The sequence below is a fragment of the Petaurus breviceps genome, unplaced genomic scaffold (genome assembly GCF_028583685.1).
Source record: "Petaurus breviceps papuanus isolate PSGF00001 unplaced genomic scaffold, PetGlider_PUasm1.0 126, whole genome shotgun sequence".
Taxonomy (NCBI): Eukaryota; Metazoa; Chordata; class Mammalia; order Diprotodontia; family Petauridae; genus Petaurus; species Petaurus breviceps.
The window spans coordinates 80,224,212-80,235,799 of NW_027185655.1; the positions used below are offsets into that span (position 1 = coordinate 80,224,212).

Below are 11,588 nucleotides of genomic sequence, written 5' to 3' on the forward strand. Positions count from 1 at the left end.
TTATATATATATATATATATATATATATATATATATATATTTCTAATGCCTTCAACTACTGAGAAAAGTTTCATAAGTTACAATTATTGTTTTTCCATGTAGGAATGTTAATAGTTCAACTTTGGCCAGGTGGCTCAGCGAGCAAGAGCACTGGCTCCAGTGCCGGGATGACCCAGATCAAATCCTGGCCCAGACACTCAGCACCACACCCAGAAACAATAACTGGCCATGCAACCCCGAACAAGCCACTCAACCCTGATTGCTTCAAAAAAAAAATAGTTCAACTTTGATAAGTTCCTTATGATTTCTTTTCCCTGTTTAACTTCTCATGCTTCTCTTGCTTCTTGTATCTGAATGTCAAATTTTCTATTCAACTCTGTTTTTTTCAGCAAGAATTCTTGAAAGTCCTGTATTCCACTGAATGACCATATTTTCCCCTGAAACATGATACTCAGTTTTGCTGGGTAGGTGACTCTTGGTTTTAATCCCAGCTCCCTTGACCTCTGGAATATCACATTCCAGGCCCTTCGATCCCTCAGTGTAGAAGCTGCCAGATCCTGGGTTATCCTGATTGTGTTTCCACAATATTCAAATTGTTTCTTCCTGGCTGCTTGTAATATTCTCTCCTTAATCTGGGAATTCCGGAACCTGGGTATAATATTCCTAGGAGTTTTCTTTTTGGGATCTTTTTCAGGAGGTGATCGGTGGATTCTTTCAACCTCTGTTTTGCCCTCTGGTTCTAAAACATCAGGGCAGTTTTCTTTGAGAACTTCCTGGAGGATGCTTTCCAGGCTCTTATTTTGGTCATAGCTCTCAGGCAGTCCAATAATTTTTAAATTATCTCTCCTGGATCTATTTTCCAGGTCAGTGGTTTTTCCCATGAGATATTTCACATTGCCTTCTATTCTTTCATTTGTTTGGATCTCTTTAACAGCATCTTGATTTCTCATAAAGTCATTAGCTTCCATTTGCTCCATTCTAATTCTGAAGGAATGATTCTCCTCAGTGAGCTTTTGAGATTCTTTTTCCATCTGGCAAATTCAGCTTTTTAAGGCATTCTTCTCCTCATTGCCTTTTTGAGCCTCTTTTGCCATTTGAGTCAGTCTGTTTTTTTAAAGTGTTATTTTCCTCAGTCAGGCTGTTGATTCTCATTTCATAATTTTCTTTCATTGTTCTCATTTCTCCTCCCAATTTTTCCTCCACTTCTCTTATCTGCTTCTTAAGGTCCTCTATGGCCTGTGACCAGCTTGTATTTTCCTTTGAATCCTTTGGTGCAGGAGTTCTGACTTCATTGTCTTCCTCCTGTTCCATGCTTTGCTCCTTTTGTGCCCAAATAGGAGGGTAATGTTGGAATATTCTGTCTGCTTTGTTTCCTTTGCCTCGTCATGTCTCCCCTCAGTCACTTGACCCCTGGGCTTTTTGCCCAGTAAGACTCTGCCACCAGACAGGGGAGCTTTCATCCCAATGCTGGGGTTTTCTCACTTGCCGGAAGTATTAGATGGATACCCTCTCTGAGGTCTCTACATGCTCTGGAAAGCTGGACATATACCCCAGGACCTCCACCCTAGACTGCAATCCAGATCCAAGCAGGTTAAAGCAAGAGCAATTACTCCTCAGACTGGTGCTTGGTCCCCCTACACTCTGCAGGCCAGGAGCTGAAGCTGTCACATGACGCTGGCTGGCTGTGCCGGAGTCTCAGTGGCTTTTTGCCCCAGAGGGCAAAAGCCACTCACTGCCATTTACTTGTCCCAAAGTCCAGACTTCACTGACCTCTCACTTTGTCCTTCTAATCTGTGTGTTGATAAATCTGGAAAAGGCCACAGCTGATGCTTTTCTGGAGTCCCTATGGCCATGACTGGTCAGGCCCACCCTGGGGCTAAAGCCTAGGTGTGGGGCTGGGCTCAGCTCCCAGAGAGCTGTGCTGGCCGATTCCTGCCGGCCTGCTAGGCTGTCCTCAGCGGGAGGTTAGCTTCTCTGTGTCATTTTGTGGGTTCTTCAGCTCCAAAGTTTGTTTAGAATTCTCTTTTTACATGGATTTGGGAAGGTTGAAGCAGGAGCCGCAGGGAGGTCCTACCACCATCTTGGCTCAGCCCCCCTTTCTGATCTCTAGATTAGTTTTAATTGCAAAATGTATGCCAGCTTCTTGGCTTTCCCCTTCACTGAAGGCACTCCAGAAAAAATGTATGTCAACTCCATCTTCAGTAAGGTGACCTTCATTTGCCAGTCTTGGTTCACTCAGGGCTGCTATTTGGATGTGATACCCACTGAATTCTCTTGCAACAAGAGCTATTCATCTTTCAAGTCTACTTGATTTTGTGTTATTTATAAGTTGGCGCACATTACATGTGCTGATGTTTTTGTGTTTCTACCACAGAGCATGATTCCCTGCCTGCTGCAGTAATCAGGTTGGGGCTAGGTAAGGACACAATTTTTAGGGCAACTTTTCTAGCCCCTCCCTCACACCAGGAAGTGAGCAGTGTAATCCTTAAAAGACTGCTGAGACACTGAGGAGGCTGCCGGATCCCACTGCTGCTTCCAGTGAGTAATGAACCTATGACTTTGGCCACCTGTGTGCAGAATTGTGACTACAGCTCACAGGGCATTCACACACATGCTGCTTCATCACTTGCCTGTTGCCACTAGACTTTTAGATAGGTATAATGGTAAAATGGTATGGGTGATGTCTTTTGATTTCTGTGTAAATTGGATTTAAGTGAGGCAGAACTGCATGAAGTCATCAGCCTCATTCTCTCATCCAGATTCACACAGTACAGTGGCAGAACAGAGTTAAAATAACTGGTAATAGCTCATGATGCCATGGATGATCTTGGTGTCTTCAATGTCTGACCAAGCTCTCACCACTCCACAGTGACAGTTTCAGATGCTTTCATGACTGTTGGAACAAATTGTTCTCATTAGCCCATTTCACCAGGGAAAGTCTTCACATGCTTGATGTAGACACCCAATTAGCTCAACCATGGATTTGAGATGCCTTCATTACCTGCAAATTGGTTTAGCCTGTCTGCTGCAACTGTTTACCATGTGTAAAGCCAAGCATGAGTAGCCAGAAGACTGCTGCTGTGAATAGTTCTAAGGTTCTGATCACATACTATGGTGAGTTCTCTATTCAGCAGCAAATTAAAGCAAAACACTCACAGAAACCAAAGTACAGCATTCACAATATTATAAGATAACAACTTACCACTAAAGTGGAAACATAGTTTTTACCAAAGTGGCCACATAGTTTTAAGCAAAAGATAACATTCAGTAAGTCCTTAACTCAATCATCCTTAAAGAGCAAGTCTTCTTAAGGGACATAAAGAACAAAGGTCAAAGTTCTACACCTCTAGGTTATATTGTCTTAATTTCTCAGTCAAAAAGTCTTCTTTCTTTCTTCTTGATTGAAGATTAGTTTCCAATCATCCTTAACTCAATCATCCTTTGGACTATGAGGTACAAGAGTACAAAATTCTCTCATCCCCAGGCCAAAGTAAATCATGATCTTGTCAATCAGTACTAAGTACTCAATGACAGTTTTTTTCATCTTTGTTTGAGGCTGGCTGCTGAATTTCATGGTTCTTCTCCCATGAGTCCAGCTCCCTGGATCTACCCAACTATCACCTGGTTTCACAGGCAGGCAGCTCTCAGCTCTTTGTCAAGTTCCTTGCCCAGCTCCTGTTCCATATTGAAGCTCACAGTGTGCATTCCACATCAAATCCTTCACATTTCCTCTTTCTGGGAAGATAAAGCTTAGCGGAACCACAATAACATTCATGCACATGGTTGGCACCATCATCAACTCACTTTCTGCCTATACAAACAACACAGACCAGATGACAGGATCTCTGTCAGAGAAATCAACACAAATCATCAGTAAAGTTCCAGGACCTCTGAAAATATTGGTAAACCATCATTTAGGACGTTTTTAAACAGACAACAAGAACATCCTCTTTCAGGGCATCTGAAACAGCAGTGAGGACCCAGGACTTTTGTAACAACAGCAATGTCCTCCATCAGCAGGCAGATCTGACAAAGTAATATCAACACAGACAAACAAAGTTCTGGCACCAAAACCATGCTTCCTACCAGCTTCCTACTGCTCTTTCTGGGCTTGGGCTTCTCCTTATATATGGTCATTAGCTCCTCCCTGTTCCACTCCTTCCTGTAGCAATATAGCAATTTCCCTCCACTGTGGGATTCACAAGTTCTATTTCTTAACAAAGTCTTGATATAATCATGGGCAAGGCTCAACGGAAACTGAAACTGAAACAATGTACTAAATAATTAAATGACTGAACAAGTTGCTAGAACTTCTTTGCTTGCCATTATGCCACCTTTGTGCCTGCCACAGCTTCTTGGAATCACAGGCGAGAATTGGGTGGAACAGGTGTTTGCTCATTTTCCCAGTCAATTACTTGACTTTTTATCACTTTGTCAAGGTAGGAATCTGCTTCCTCTGTGTGTGTGTGTGTGTGTGTGTGTGTGTTGGGGGCTTGGGGTGGGGGAATGGGAGGTTTCACATTTCAGGGGTTTTGTGCAGATATTTTCAGAGATACTTCTAGAGACCTGTAAATTTTCAGATCTTCCAAGGTGTTATGATCAAAGGAGATGTCTCCTCTCCCAGCCTGTGCTCTTGTATGTGAATGACATCAAGTACTCTTTTCTGCCTAGGAACTGTGAGGAGGATTCCCTCTTCACTGTCATCCCAAATGTCACCACATGCTCCTCCTCACCCCAGGACCGATACCCAGGACTATGACCCAGATTAAAGCACTGGCAAAGCAAGAGAATTCTCCCTCAGTTCCAGCAAAGACATCCCTACAATCTTCCTCTGGTAAGCCATTTGATCCCCTACCATCTGTGGGCTGAGGGCTCTGGAAATAGGTGCTACCATTGCCTTCATTCCCACCATATCTGCCTCTTCCCTGGCTACCCTGGGCCTGGGGCTCAGACTGTTATCCTCTCTCACACAGGTTCAACAGATCTTTCCTACTGACCTTCTAATTTGGCTTTGCCACTTATGAAAAGCACCACAACTACCTTGCATTCAGTCCCTGAGACCTGCTCCAGGATCCACTGTGTCTGTGTGGCCCATGCTGAACTTCACTCTTCTTTCAGGCTGGTGCAACAGACATTTACTGTCCATCTTCCAGGTCATCTTAGGCTTGAAACTTGTTTCACTCTGTCATTTTGTGGATTCTGATCATCTAGAATTTGTTTAGAGTGATTTTTTATAGGTATTTGGAGGGATTGGGGGAAGAACTCAAGCAAGTCCCTGCTTTTACTCCACCATCTTTGTTCTATCCCCAGGTTGTCTTTTCTTAGAACAAATTCTGTGGAGGTGACATTTAAACCATTCAAAAATTCACTCATTTTGAAAAAGCAGGTAGGTTATTGAACAGAGATGTTGGAAATTAATCTTTCATAGCATTGAGCTATTTTACAGCAGCAGGTTGGATGTGAATAACTCCATTTTTTCTTGCATTATTGCATATACTTCAACATACTCTTTACATTGGAGATTATGACCTAGAAAATAGTTGTCTTGGCCTTATTCATATAATAGTCTACATACTATCTGATATTATTTCAGGGATTCTGAGAAGAATACCTTAGATATAGAACAACACCATCTATCTTTTTCACTACACAATTAAATGTGAATATAAAATTCTTCAGTAGAATAAAAATGCCTTGAGGGCAGAGAATTATTTTTCTTCCCAATAGGGTCTCTGTATCCCCAGGGATTATATTCATAACTTGTAGTCCTTAAATAAGTACCACCATAACAGCCATGTCTCCTTGGTCCTTGGCAGCTCTGGGTGGCAGCTCTCAAAAGTCCTGGGCAATTCAAAGTGGCCCTCAGCAATCCCCTCAGTCTCTTTCTGTCTCCAAGATGCTGCTTCCAAAAAGTTCTTCTGCCTCTCCCTTTTCCTGTGTCTCTCTAAATTTAGGTCATCAGCTCCTCCCAGTTCAACCCTCTCTTTTCACATCAACAAGTCCATCCCACAAGTAGGATTCACAAGCTCTGGGTTTTAACACAATCAATCCAAAAACCAAGCCAATACAGGGGGATCTTTAAATTGCATTACTATTACAGGCCTAAAGACAGATCTCATTTTCCTGAGTTCAAATATGGCCTAATGATGAGGAATGGGCTCTGTGAGACCCTTCCAGCTCTCCTTGAATCCTTGAGGTACAGGCTCTGGTTACCTCCCTTGGACTCTTGATTAAATTGCTTCATTTGATGATGTATTTGCATGACACAATTAGCCTTACATTGTGCCTAGTTACTAACTTCTAACTACTATCCTAGTTGCTAGCCTAGCCCTCCATTGTTCATCTACTTCCCACTTCTGAACCTATCAAAATATCAATACACCCTTGAACTGTCCTAGCCTACCATTATCTGTAGCCTCCAGCTACCTCCCACCCTAAATCACTCATTCATTGACCTCATTAATTCCTCCTGAATACTCTCCCCAAACTCCTGCTCAAGACCACCCCCAGATTCCTCACACAACCTTCTGTATATAAGACACCATCTTACACCATGTGGTGTGAGAGCACCATAAAATGCCATAGAATAGTGAGAGTGCCATAGAATGACCTAGCACAGACTTATTCTGTATCTAATGCAAGTGAACTTTTATTAAATTTTACTTTTCTTTGCCTGAAAAGACACGAGTCGAATTCATTCAGCAGGACCCAGTGTGTTGGTATTTTTGGGTTTCTAGAGCAACCCTAACCCTCTTAGTGGGTAACCTCTTCACTAAGACACTTAGTACCTGTGTGGTTGTGGACAAGTAAATTAATTTTGTTTACCTCAGTATCTTCTTCTGTAAAATGAGCTAGAGAACAAAATTTTGAACCAATTGAGTATCTTTGCCAAGAAAACCCAAAATGTGGTTCCAAAAAGTTGGACATGGCTGAAAACAACTGAATAACAACATGACACTAGACATGTCAATCACCTTGAACTTCAGTTCCATCATCTATGGAAACAAATACATTGACATGTGAGAAAAAGAAGAAAAAGTTCTTTTTCCACAGGAGTGACACCCCAGCTTTGCAGGAAAGATAAATGTATGTTACTGGTTCCAAACAGAGTTATGACCTAGCAAAAACAGACTTCTGATCAAGTAAAAGGTCAGAAGCTTGAACACATGCTTAAGGAGCTGTTAATATTAACCCACACACCTCCAGGGCAGAACAAGCTAATTTAAATGCACATGTGATGCATGACAAGGGAGGTGGGAAACACCTAGGGGAAGAACATGGAGTAAGTGTGATGGGGTTTAGGCTCTGGCAGCCCCCTTAAAAATTCCCTTTGATAAGGCACTTACCTGAGTTCATAAGCCTTTCATTATCACTAGCCCAAAATCTGTTACTCTTAACCTAGCCTAGCCCTTCATGGTCCAACTACTTTCCACCCTTGATCCTACCAAATTATTGCTACCCAAAACTATTACCATTAAACTAGCCTAGCCCTCCATTATCTGTCATCTCCAGGTAGCCTTCAGCTACTTCCCACACTTAATTCCATTCCTGAAGTCTTACCACAGTTTCATCAAAGATCCTCCTTAGACTCCTCCTCAATACCTTCTCCAAATCCCTTCTCTGGACCACCTCTAGATCTTTCACACAGTCTTTCTGTATGAAAGATCCATCTTGCCTCCATGCAAGTGCTGAGAATTCAATCTAATTCAAACTCACTATGTATCAGATTATTCTAGCCACTAAAATCATCATAAATACTTAGCTTCCTTAAGAGTCTACCCATCATGGCAAGTCTTTAATAAACTTTGCTGTACTTTGGCTGAGAGAAGATGAGTCGAATTCATTTGGCAGGAACTGACATGTTGGTGTTTTGGGTTCTTGGGCACCCCTAAACCCTAAACCTCAACAAATGCTTCAGGTATTTTCATCCTGTCAATGGAGAACAGGGGGGGGGGAAATGCAAATCAGAATATGGTATAAAAGGCTTTGTAATTATCTGAAAGGGTGTGTCTTCTTATGAGTCACCTACTGTCTTGCTGTCTTTTGAAAGAGAATGAAAAATAAAATCTTTCTTTAATTCACTGATGACCATGTGGAGTTTTTGGTAAGACAATTATTTCTCACAGCAACCTTATAAACTTTATTAAATAGTATGCATACCTGATACATAAAGTGCCTATCAATAATGAGCTAGGCTCACATTGGAGCAGAATGATGACAACAGGTTACATTGGTTTTGGGAAATTGTAAGCTTCCCACGAAAGCAAAAGATCAGTTTTTTCACTGTTAAATTTCTACTAGAAATGCTATGTGTGTCTGCAAGACATGGAATACAACCACCTCCAAAAACGCAAAATAAGTAACACATAGAGGAACTTACAAAACATCAGTAAATATGACAAGAATGCTTCCTAGGTGTCCTCAAAGTGGCATGAAAAAGTATAAGAAGTTCAGACTTCTTGTGTATCCCTCTGGTGAACTGTTGAAGACAGGAACAACAGTTACTATTGATAGGTAAACACAGATGGGTTACTGCCTGCATCACTAAGAGGAACTCCATATTACATGACAAAACAACTTAGTTTGAGTACTTGTGAGTAATACCAACATTACTGACTTCACATGGCACATAATTCTTTAAGTACTTTATTAATGCAAATAAAAATTATTTTTACTATTACATTTAATTAAATGAACTAAAATCATTAATTAAAGTAGAATTAATAATCATTATTTACATTCATGTACTTATTTATATATATTTAACTAATGAAATTAACTAGGGTCCACTAGGTGTCACAGTGGATAGGACCTGGATTCAGGAAGAAACATCATCCTGGGATCAATCCTTTCCATACACACTTAATAGCTATATGGTCTGGGTAAGTCACTTAACCCTCTTTACCCCATTTTCCTCATCTGTAAAATGAGCTGTGGAAGGAAATGGCAAATCACCCCAGGACTTTTTCAAGAAATCCCCAAATGAGATCACAAAGAGTGGGGCATGATTCAAAAGACAGAATAACAGTGAAATACATTAGAATTATTGGCTTTTCCTTTATTCACATACTACTTCTAGAAACTCTAATAACTTCTTTTTTAGATTAGCCCATAGCAATATAAAATTCAAATGAAAATGTATATTTTATATAGTAAACTGACTTACTTTGCTACCCATATTTTTTTTTCATTATAAAATGCTCCATATAGGAAAGTCCATCATTGTTAGGCAGACATCTTCCCTTCAAACATAGAAAGAGGGAGGCAATTCATAGCATTGAAAATTTGTTCAGTAAGGAGAGATCCATTTAACAGTTACTCCACAACATCCTGGCAACACATTACTTTTAAATCAAATAATGTTTGCACTTCTGAATAACTGATTTCTTGACCGGAGAATAAACCCTTTACTTCCTTAGCAGAATGCAGTCACAGAAATGAGACGAGAGGTCTTTAATTACTTTTTAATTTGTGAGTTCTGGAATGCACCCAATGTTCACAAGTGAGCAAAAAAAATGATACTTTTTAATTAATACTATAATTCTTTGCTGGCCTAGTTAATGATTACTAGCTTTTCCAATTTTGAAGAGATAAATTTTTTGTTGGCTGTGCACCAATAGATCTTTTTGCTGTGGTATTGTTCTTGTCACAAGATCTTGAATGTATCTTAGAAAATAATGATTAAAGTTAATATAGCTTTTGTTATTATTTCAAAGGTTTGTTGTGTTCAATCTGGAAATGGTAAGATCTAGATGTTGCATATAATACAGATTAAGTGAAGGCTAAGAAGCTTAGATGAGCAAATGGGAAAGTACAGCAAAAATAATATGGCATATTATTATATGGCATATTATATGGTATATTCAAATAATTTATGTGGTACATGTGCCATATATACTTTAGTTAATTTATATAACTAACTCTTCTATTCTTTTATTTTTTGAAGAAAAATGTTGGCTCCCCAAAATACCATTCAACAATTTATGAAGTTTCAAAGGAACTCATTTTAAATTATATAAGAAGCCTATGTAGTCATTGTAAAAAAACATGTGAAAACAATTTTAGCATGAAGTATGTAAATTACAGCATATTTTCTTATCCTTGAATTCTGAATATAATTTTGTGTCTCTCACTTGACAAACTTAATGGTATATTCAATTTCTTGTTAATAATAACACTGATTGAGAAGCAGTTTAGTGAAAAGCATCCAGTCTTGCCCTAAAATCAAATACTGTCATGTGAATACTGGCAAATACCTTAACCTGTATTCCCTTAGGTAAGTCTTTAGGATGTTCTCATAGATAGACAGGTCTCAATCTGCATTAAGGGAAGAACTTTCTTTATCAAGATACATAGCAGATCCTTCACATATTTAAATATGATTGGGTACATACTGATATCAGAAAATTGAAAAATTCTTTAAAAAAACAGATGATATCATGGGTGTAATAAAGAAATGATGACTAAATTGTATGATGATTTTTTTCTTGACTTTCAAGTAAAAAACAATTAGTAAAATTAAGTGAATAATTTTGATCTAATTTGTCTATTAACCATTTAGAATAATACTGTTCATCCAGCTACATATACCCTATAATCTGAAACTCCTCTCTGTCTGTCTGTCTGTCTCTCTCTCTCTCTCAATAAGCATTTATTTATTGACTACTCTGTGTCAGTCATCATGCTAAGCAATAAAGGAATGCAAAAGTTATTCTCTCACTTGGAAGAACTCACAATTCTATGGGGGAGACAGCATTCAAATAACTATGCACAAAGAAACTATAAGTATAAGTTGACAATAGACAATACATGGAAGTTACAAGAATTAATATGCATGTGGGTGTACATACATGTGCATATATACATATATATGCAACCCACTTTGTTTTTTCAGTGTTGATAACTATTATCTTTCTATTTGTAAATTTCACTGAGATATGTTCTTTTGAATTCTAAAGCTTGAAGTAATTTGTACACTGTCATCTGTAAATAGGTACATGATCAATATAGATTCTTTTTTTTTTTGGCTTCTGTGTAATATGCTTTAAATGCTTCTGGAGAACATATGAGCATATGTGTCCATCTTCCATGCTTCATTTGATGTTACTATCCTGTGGTTCATTGAACAAAATTACTTCTGCAATAGCATCTGTCATAGAATGCTGTAGACCTTACACATAAGCTTTTTTAGGGCAAATTTTATGATGGCATTTTGTTCTATCAATTCAAATGATTTTCAAAATAGCAACAAATAGATTTAGAAGCATGTTTTATTCTCAATATTTTTGTGGCTCTAGAGATATGATTTATTGTAGAACATAATTTATTAAAAAATTCCCATTATGTTTCCATTTTTAAAAATTTTTCATCATAGATATCTTTAATGCGTATAAAGGGATATTTTCTTTTCTATGTGGCAGAAATGAAAAGATAAGCATATGTAACAAGAGCTTCTAATGTTTTCTCAGGTGCCTCCCCCTCCTTTATTTTTTGCTAAACTAGAAATATAGATTTTCCCCCCTCTTATTTGGGAATATTATCAAAGATTTAGATATCACTGAAATTAACCTTACATTGTCTTTAAATAT

General features: G+C 38.8%; 1 protein-coding gene across 2 annotated transcripts in view; it reads left to right on the top strand.

Moving 5' to 3' along the window:
- Positions 1–7,970, top strand: part of LOC138168438 (uncharacterized) — a 12,942-nt gene extending 4,972 nt beyond the window's left edge. Inside the window, exons 3-5 of one of the 2 annotated variants that reach the window (XM_069097465.1) lie at positions 2,375–2,538; positions 4,672–4,834; positions 4,974–7,970. The gene's annotated coding sequence lies outside the window, so the exon portion shown is untranslated. The remainder of the gene's footprint in view (positions 1–2,374; positions 2,539–4,671; positions 4,835–4,973) is intronic. The other variant, XM_069097473.1, reaches the window with a different exon arrangement.
- The last annotated feature ends 3,618 nt before the right edge of the window (positions 7,971–11,588 follow it).